This window comes from Eublepharis macularius, chromosome 16 (genome assembly GCF_028583425.1).
Source record: "Eublepharis macularius isolate TG4126 chromosome 16, MPM_Emac_v1.0, whole genome shotgun sequence".
In the NCBI taxonomy this organism is placed as follows: Eukaryota; Metazoa; Chordata; class Lepidosauria; order Squamata; family Eublepharidae; genus Eublepharis; species Eublepharis macularius.
The window spans coordinates 37,948,843-37,958,938 of NC_072805.1; positions in this window are offsets into that span (position 1 = coordinate 37,948,843).

Below are 10,096 nucleotides of genomic sequence, written 5' to 3' on the forward strand. Positions count from 1 at the left end.
GCCACCAGCCCAGCCGAGAGCACCACCGCCAGCCCAGCCGAGAGCACCACCACCAGCCCAGCCGAGAGCGCCACCGCCAGCCCAGCCGAGGCCGCTACCCCCGGCTCAACCGGTGATGCCGCCGCCAGCACAACCAGCACCGATAGCACAACCGGGTCCCCCCATACCTCAAGTGCCATTGATGCTTCCGGCGGACTTCTACCCAGCACCGGCTCCGAGGCAAGACCTCCCAATGGGTTGGGTGAAACTGGAAGCCACTTTTGATGGGGATCCCTCCAAACTGGGCTTTTTTCTAGTGCAAGTCGTGCAATTCTTCAACCGGTGGGGACACCTCTTCGGCAGTGAGGCCAGCCAAATTGAACATCTCGGCTCCCGCTTACAAGGGAAAGCAGCGGACTGGTACGTAGGACTATATAATATCGGGGCCCCAGAACTCGATACTCTCCAGGGGTTGGTAGATGCTATTCGAGCACAATACGAAGACCCCTTAGAGGAAACCAGGGCCCGAACAGAATTGCAGGCCATTAAACAGGGCAGCATGTCAGCGAGAGACTATATCACGAAATTCCGACAATTGGCTGCCAAATGCCCTAGGTGTGAGGAGTCCACCAAAATCATCCTGTTCAAGCAAGGGCTACACCCGAGACTTTTGGACAGAGCTCTCATGCAGGACAATCCCCCTACCTTGTTGGGTTGGATTCAACTTGCATGCGAAGTTGAGAATCGCATTTTGGAAGTCCGTTTGGTTGAACAACAACAACAAACGGGGCAAAGAAGACCCTTGACTTTGCAGAAGGGAGGACGGGGAGCTGGGTACGCCACCCGTGGAGCGAGAGATGCTAGATGGCAACAAGGGCTGTGTTTGCAATGCGGACAAGCCGGTCACTTTGCAGCACAATGCCCCTACCGGCCTGTGCAAAGACCTCCGCTTCAACTAAGGCGGCCAACCCTTGCTCCATTTCCTACTCTCCAACGCCCGATTCCCGCACCTCGAGCGAACAGAGGCCGCGGCGCTTCCCAAAGGCCCGCCTCAGAGAGGGGACTAGAAGCGGAAGAAGTTATGGAATACGACCCCGCTTCCCCAAACGCAGAAGTCAACCCAGAGAGCCCCCAGTCGGGAAACGAGATGGATCTGTCGTAAAAGGGCCCAAACGACAGATCCGCCCCAAGCCCGTTCCTGCACCGAACCGGCCACCTGGGTCCATTTTATTCATGCCCGTGACTCTGATCAACCCAGAGAGAAATATGCACATTCGGGTGCAAGCTCTAATCGACTCGGGCTGCTCAAGAGACATCATAGCCCCTGCTCTAGTCAATGGACTGGTTTTACCAACTCGGGATTTACAAAATCCAGTAATCTTTGAACAAATGGATGGTACCAACATGAATCCTGTTACAACTGAAACCATCCCGGTGATCACAGGCATGGGACAACATTGGGAGAAGAGGTCCTTTTTCATCAGCTCTACTGCCAGGTACCCGTTAATCCTAGGCAGCAAATGGCTATGTGATCACAACCCCTACATAGACTGGGCACAGGGATGCATTACTTTCAGTCATGCCAACTGTGAAAATCACCGTTGGAATCAAAACTGGGGCGAAGACCCTACTCAGAAAGAAAAGGCCCTCCTTACCCAAGAAGAAGTCAACAAAATACCCGAACCTTACTGGCCTTTTCTAAACGCTTTCTCGGAGGAGGAAGCGGACACTCTACCCCCGCATCGACGAACGGACTGTGCGGTGGAAATTTTACCAGGAGCCTCGCTACCCAAAGGGAGACTCTACCCCATGAGTCTCCATGAGCGCGAAGAGCTCCGGAAATTCATCGACACCAACCTTCAACGTGGATTCATCCGCCCAGCTTCTAGCCCCCACGCCGCTCCGGTCCTCTTCGTAAAAAAGAAGGATGGAGGACTCAGACTCTGCACAGATTTCCGAGGACTGAATGCAGTATCCACCAACAACGCCTATCCTCTACCGCTCATCCGAGACCTTCTCAACGTCGTGGCCCAAGGTAAGATCTTTACGAAATTAGATCTAAAAGATGCCTACTTCCACGTTCGTATCAAGGCAGGGGATGAGTGGAAAACCGCGTTTAATACGCCCCTCGGACAATATGAATACTTAGTTATGCCCTTTGGATTGACGGGAGCCCCGTCTGTATTCATGTCCATGATAAACGAAGTTCTACATGAATTTCTGTACAAAGGGGTGGTGGTGTACCTTGATGATGTTTTAATTTATTCGGACACCGAGGAAGAACATGTTCAAATGGTACAAAAGGTCCTAGCCACCTTGATGAGGAATAAACTACCCATCAAATTATCCAAATGTGAATTCCATAAAACAGAACTCACTTACCTTGGGTATTGTATCTGCCAAGAGGGTCTGAAAATGGATCCAGCCAAAATACAGGCGATACAAGATTGGCAAACGCCCACCACCCGTAAGGAACTGCAATCCTTCCTGGGTTTTGCCAACTTTTATAGAGACTTCATAGCAAATTTCGCCCAAATCACGCTCCCCTTAACAGAACTGCTGAAAACCAAAGATAAAGGGGACCAAGCTAAGAAACCCTCTTCCAAATTACAATGGACCCCCGATTGCCAAACAGCTTTCGACTGCCTAAAAGAACAATTTGTAACAGAACCCATCCTCTCCCACCCCAACGAACAATCCCCCTTCATAGTACAGGTCGACGCCAGCGATACGGCGATAGGGGGGGTTTTGCTACAGAAGGGGGAGGATGGGAAATTGCGTCCTTGTGCGTTCTTGTCTAGAAAATTTTCTGCAGCGGAAAGAAATTGGAATGTGTGGGAGAAGGAGGCCTTTGCAGTAAAAGCAGCTCTTACTAACTGGAGACATTGGCTGGAGGGGGCACGATACCCTTTTGAGGTCTGGACAGACCATAAAAATTTAGAGGCCCTCCGGAGCCCACGCAGACTGAATGCCAAGCAATTGCGGTGGGCGGAATTCTTTTCGAAATTCAACTTCACTCTAAATTATCTCCCGGGCAAAACTAACTTTCTGGCGGACGCCCTATCGCGCATGCCCCAACATAAGAGCAAACGGGCGGAGACGGTCGACACGGTCTTCTCGCCTAAGCAACTTGGGGGCGTGGTGACTACTCGCAGCCGCGCCAAACAGCCCCTCCCAGCCAACCAGGAATGGAAATCGAAACTTAAAGCTGAAATAGAGAAGGAGGGGGATAGAGCTCCGCGGAGCAAACTGACCCAATCCCCACAAGGGGATTGGTTGGCCGGGGGCAAATTGTATGTCCCAGACAGCCTCCGACTGGAAATTTTGCAGCGCTGTCATGATGCTCCCACTGCTGGACATTATGGGTATCTAAAAACTTTGCATCTCGTCCAAAGACAATTCTGGTGGCCGGGCATGCGCAAAGACATTTCCCAATACGTTAGTTCCTGTCCTGTTTGCCTCAGCGCCAAAACCAGGAAAGGGAAGCCTCCGGGTCTCCTGCAACCATTGGAAACACCAAACAGACCCTGGGAAGTAATATCCATGGATTTTATTACTGATCTACCTATCTCGAAAGGACATAATTGTATTTTAGTGGTGGTAGATCTGTTCTCCAAACAAGCACATTTTATCCCCTGTAATGCTATACCCTCCGCGCGAAAGCTAGCGGATCTGTTTTTAAAACACATCGTGAAATTACATTCTTTTCCGTCCAAGGTGATTTCGGATCGCGGCGGACAGTTCGTTGCCAACTTCTGGCGGGAGCTTTTGAAAATGTTGAATATTGAACAAGGCATCAGTTCAAGCCACCACCCACAAACCGACGGACAATCCGAAAAGACTAACCAAATTTTAGAACAATTTCTTCGTTGCTACATTAATTTTCAACAAGATAATTGGGTGGACCTTCTCCCCCTAGCCGAATTCTCCTATAACAACAGTGTACACGCTTCAACGGGAGAGGCTCCATTCAAAATCGTGTACGGGACTCACTTCGATCCCTTCCCATTAGACGCACCCCCTCTCCATTCCTCTAAACTGCCAGATGTATCTTCATGGTGGGGGGAGGCGGCGCAGCAGTGGACTCTTATTAAGAAACACCTTGAAAAAGCCAAACTGGATTACAAAAAATACGCAGATCGCCATCGTGTGGCCGAATGGGAATTACAACCTGGAGATCATGTGTATATTTCCACAAAGAACCTAAAGCTAGCTCAAACCAGCCGCAAACTCGCTCTAAAATTCCTGGGACCTTTTCCTGTGCGCAAAATAATAAATAAAGTAACTGTTGCTGTAACTTTGCCCAAAAACCTGCGCCATGTGCATGATACGTTCCACGTCAGCCTTCTAAAGAGAGCTCCCACCGACAACAAATGGCACATCAAAGCTCCACCCATTCCAACTTTGATTGACGACCAAATACACTATGAGGTACAACAAATCTTGGACTCTAAGCTCAAGCGAAACCAGCTTTTTTACCTCATTCGCTGGAAGGACTTTGATTCTGGTTACGATGAATGGGTGAACTCTGCACATGTTCATGCTCCTAGATTAACCAAAGCTTTTCATACTCGCTATCCATATAAGCCAGGGGGGGATCTATTTTAAGGGGGGCAGAATGTCAGGTCCAGTATGTATCTAAACTGTACTGACTCCATTTTCTAATGCTTCTAGTGTTTAAGTGCTTTTTCCCCAGGTGCATCAGTTCCCAGGCAGCATTCCCACCAGAGGAGATTGTTGTGTCTAACACCGTTCCACCAAGCATTGGCCTTGAAGGAGAGCAGCTTCCCAGGACTGAAAGATGTTGTTTTGAGAACTGTGGGGGGAGGCTGTTCCAGTTGGGTATTGTTACTCTGTATCCTATGCTTGCTCTTCATTGGTAACAATGATCATGTACCATCCTGAGTCTCCTATTCAGGACAGTGGACTATAATGGACCTTTTCTGCAATAAAACTTCCTTTGTCAGACACTGGACTTATTCTTGCTTCTAAAGGGAACCTTGCAGAGAGTGCCTTATCTAGCCACAGTCTGACAAAAACCACTCCTGAGCTGCACTTACCATCACTGTGGGAAACATACTGGTATCTGCATATTTTTCCCCTTGGTGGAGCTCTAAGCAGTTTGTGGCTCACTTCTTTTTTTAATCATTTTATTTAACAATAACACCTGAACATTACTAATTTAACCATTTAAGTAGTTATTACAGATTTGAGTCATGTATAAGTGTGTGTGTGTGTGTGTGTGTGTGTGTGTGTGTGTGTGTGTGTGTGTGTGTGTGTGTGTGTGTGTGTGTGTGTGTGCCGTCAAGTCGTTTCCGACCTATGGCGACCCTATGAATGAAAGACCTCCAAAACATTCTATATCTAACAGACTTGATCAGATCCTGCAAACTGGAGGACGTGGCTTCTTTTATTGAGTCCAGCCACCTCGTTTTAGGTCTTCCTCTTTTCCTGCTGCCTTCCACTTTTCCTAGCATTATTGACTTTTCCAGAGAATCTTGTCTTCTCATGATGTGACCAAAACCATGGATAAGTATACATAAAATAAATACATAAAAATAAACTTTAAATGGCAATATAACAGGTTTCTTATTTATATAATATATCAATCAAACTAGAGACGGATGAGAAGAGAACACAACAAAGGTTTAGTAATACAATAATATCATACGGAGAATGTGGTTGTTACAATACTGTGGTTCAATTGAGTTTGATGACATTTTTTTCAGTCAAAGGAAACCACTTGTCAAAGAAGTTGGAACCCAATTTATGAGGTTCTGAATCTGCCAAAGATCTGAGATCTTTTCAAGAGCTACAAAGTTTTGTTCTCTGCATGGAAAAAAGCAAATTCGCTTTATAGACATCTCTAGTAAAAACTTGACGTTAACGAAATTAAATGTGGCTCACTTGTTCGGCAGGAAAATGGCAGGGGAGGAAACTATTTCCCTTTCTCCCTGCCCTGTTCTCCTTCTGGACAAAATTGTCCCACTGGCAAAAGAAAAAAATGTAAACAAACATGGGAAAACATGTCATTTGACCTCGATAAGCAGGCAATGGTGTTGCTGCATAACAGAGCATCAACCTATCAGAGTGCAGTTGCTAACATCCAGGTGAAGCTTGGAGATCTCTCAAAATTACATCTGATCTCCAGATTACATAGATCAATTCTCTTGGAGACAATGGTGGACTGTATGGCAATATAACCTACTGAAGTCCCTCCTCTTCCCAAACTCCACCCTCCCTGGGCTCCACCTCCAAATCTCCAGCAATTTCCCAACAGGGTTGGACCTCTATTGTCCAGTTTACCAGTATGAGTCCTGCTATCTGTGCCCCTGCTGATGGAGACGAGGCAGGTGGCAACTAGAGACAGGGCTTTCTTGGTGGTGGCACCTTGCCTTTGGAATGTTTTTCCCCTTGAGGCTCATCTTGAGGCTTGAGGCAACTTAGACAGGGAAAACAATACAACAAAGTCATAAAACAACAGCATCCCCCCTCACTTCAGAAATCCGGCAGATGGAATTTGTACTTGATATTTAAGTGCATTGCCTCTGAACATGGAGGTTTGTGCTTATTTTGGTTTTAGCACTTCTCATATGATTTCATTAGCTCTCCAGATCACATTTCTATATGACTGGAATTCTATCACGAAAAAATATGCTTGGAAAAAATACTTATTTACCAAACCAACATTACAATCACTAGTTGCATCATTAAGAAGAAACATGGCTCTTCGTTCCCCCCCTACAGGTAGTCATTAGCAAAAAAAAGCCACTCGGTAAACATCAGATTACCTTTCCGTGAAGTCTCCATGACATTTTGCTATTTAACTTTTCTTTTGCAATAGGTACATTCCGTATACCACTTAGAATTTAATTATAAACAGCACCAGCAGTGACTTTTCTGTAGAGTCGTCAATTTGCGAGTAAAATTTCATAAATGAATTTTAGTTCTTTTTGTCACCGATTAACAGGGGGAAAAAAGTAAGTTCCAAAAGGCCAGACTATTGGGTTCAACTTTCCACCAACAGAACAGAACTTTCCTGCTTCTCTCATCCCACTGCAGCCCACTGATCTCCACTAAAAGTAGCTCCTGGGAGAGGTCAGTGGGCAACACCACAAAACAGCCACCATGTTTCACATCAAGATTAGGGTTCGCAGCCACCACCAAGCAACCGTTGGCGAGCTCTGGGCAGGGATATGGGAGGCTGCTACACTGCCTGCAGTGTCATGTCACGCCTAGTAAAAAACAAAAAGGACACTACTTAGGAATCACCAGAAACTCTATGATAAGACAATAGAGTTTCCAGCAATTCCAAGAGCTACCTATGTCACTTCTAGAAGTTGACCAGAAGTGACACGATGCTGCAGTTTTTTTAAAAAAATTCTCCTGCTTCCACTTTGAGTGGCAGTGGGCAACAGAATTGGGGAAAAGGGGATACCCAGCCCCCACCAGGGGAATGGGATCTCTAATTGAGATGCTGCTGGGTTTCATTTTCCAAAAGAAAGAGGAGGGTCTGCTCCCTTTGATCCAGGTCCAAAGACGTAAGAAGGTCTCTGTCTATGGACATGCTGAGGATGTGTAACTCTGACACACCTGTATGTGCAGAACTTGGACAGTTATTCAGTCCATTGACAGAAGATGGCCCCAAATTCTGCTTTTTCCCCTTTTCCTTTTAAGACTCTTTCAATTTTAACCTAAAGACTCAAGATATTGTGAGTTGAGGAACTTTTTCAGTGAACACAAAGGAAACTTGGGCTTTGATCCTAGGCTTCCTAATTGCCTGGGCCTAGTGAGGAATCTTTTACACACAGCTCCCCAATTTCCAACCCTCAAGAAATTCAGGAGAAAGAGTGGAAAATGACCATATGGGGGAAATGTATAGTATTTCCTGCAGGAGTTGACTGAGAGCAATCAGTTCCCAATTGTGTCAGCTAGCGACGCTCTAGGAATTTCCCTCTGGCCGTTTCCACACGCCCTTAAAAGGATAGCACACCAACAGGATGCTGGCGCCATATCTGTTTGGGGAAGTGCGTTCCCAAAAAAGGTGCCAAAAAACCAGAAGCCAGACAGCTCACAATCATTCTGCAAACGGAGACGTCTGGATTCATGAGGAAAAGCCGCCACCCGGTAAGTGGGCTGTTCCTTTAAGGGCATGTGGAAACGGCCTCTGTCTCTATCATGCTTGCTCTGAGAATATAAATTATCCTAAAATCTCTACCTAGCAGAAAGCAGCTTGGCCTTGCCACATTGCCATTAATTTTCAGTTGAGCAATGCATTGCAAAAGGAAGAGGGCAGAGGTATTTGGGGTGGCACCTGCAACATATTTTCACGTGCATATTTCACAATGCCGTTTTATTATTAATGTAGTCTGGCCCAGTGAACTGCTTGGGTAGCAGCGGGGACTGAGAATCTCCAACTCACTTCTTTGGAGGAAAATAAGGCTTGCAGTGGCACACATCAAATAACTAAAGCAGAAGAGAAAATGCTTTGGCCGCCAACAACAACCACCTAAGTTCTCTAGTGCTGACAATCAACACAAACTTAATTTGAACTTATTTTGTTCGCTGGATAATAATAATAACATTCGATTTATATGCCACCCTTCAGGACAACTTAATGCCCACTCAGAGAGGTTTACAAAGTATGTTATTATTATTGATGATGTGGAGCTGATGCTGGTCAGTAAAGCATCTGCACTAGAGGATATTCAGCTTTCTTTGATGGCCACTGTGAGTTGCTTAGGAGTCCTATTGGAACCTGGCTCTATTGTTACAGGACCAAGGTAAACTGTTTTACCAACAGTAGTTGGCCCATATGTTTCCCCCCGCTTTTTTGGAACTGCTGATGTGGCCACGCTAATCCATGCAACAGTAACCCTAAGGCTTGACTGCCACAATGCACTCTCTGTGGGACTGCCCTTGATCACTACTGGAAATGCAATTGGTGCAAAATGTGGCAGCTCACATCAGGGGCAGGCAGCAGAGATCACGTTATGCTATTTTATTATCGTAGCATTTGTTTCGGAGTCCAAATTGCAGGTACTTATCTTAAAAGCTGGGGTCCACTTACCTGAATGGCCCCGGCTCCGTCCTGAGTTGAGCCCATATGCCAGCTGTACAGCAGAGCTTTCTTGCGGTCCCAGCCCTACAAAAATATCAACAATGGCTGCGTTGGGTCCTAGTTTTCTGGGAGAAATGTGAGTAATGGGTGCACATTTTCCCAGGGTAGACCTCACTTCAGCGATCAAGCGCTCACATGGCAGGCACACACACTCATCCGGGTCAAGACACTCAACTTTCAAGGATAAGGTACGGAGAACCCAAAACCTGGAGAAAGCAAGAAAGGTGAAATAATCAGAGATGAAAGAATATGGAAAGTATTGATTTTTGTTTTATAAAATGACAATGCAAAAGATTAGACAAAGGTAAGTAAGAAAGGGTAACAGATCAAAAAGCAAGACAAATCTCATAAAAGGCCGTCAGGAGACAAAAGGCGGAACGTTGGCATCTTCAGATGAGATTTGTAAGTGATCTTTTAAAGGACTGTGTTTTAACTTGAAAGAAGAAGAATTTTACATCTTAGGTGGCACCTTTTATGTCCCCCCTTCCATTATTGAGCGTCATCAAGAGAAATACAGCAAAAGCCAACTCTTCTGTCATCCTCAAAGTTCACCCAGCACAGTACTTTCTTTCACAAAGTCATGAAAACTTTTAATTCCTTTCATACAATTTTTTAAAAAAATAACAAGAGGTTTTTTTTTTTAGAAACCGTTCGACATCATCAGGAGGTGAGAATAAAAGGGAACAAAGGGGGGATAATTAACAGGTATTATTTCTCGTACAAAAGGGGTTAGCCAAGACTTGGTCAAATCTTGTCATTAAGATCTTAGAAGAAAAGTTGTACTAATCCCACACCTGGTAACTACACATTGTGCTGAGCAGAAATGAACATCCCAAACCAACAGGGCATGGGAAGCTCTGATCAAATGGCCAGTTTTCTCATGCAACTCAAAGGTGATACAATTTTCTCATAAAGTAAGCTCTGTGTGGACAGTGTTTCATCTACAGCCAGCTTTTCCACTCAGCTTTGTCCAATTCCCTTACTCACTGCAGGGCC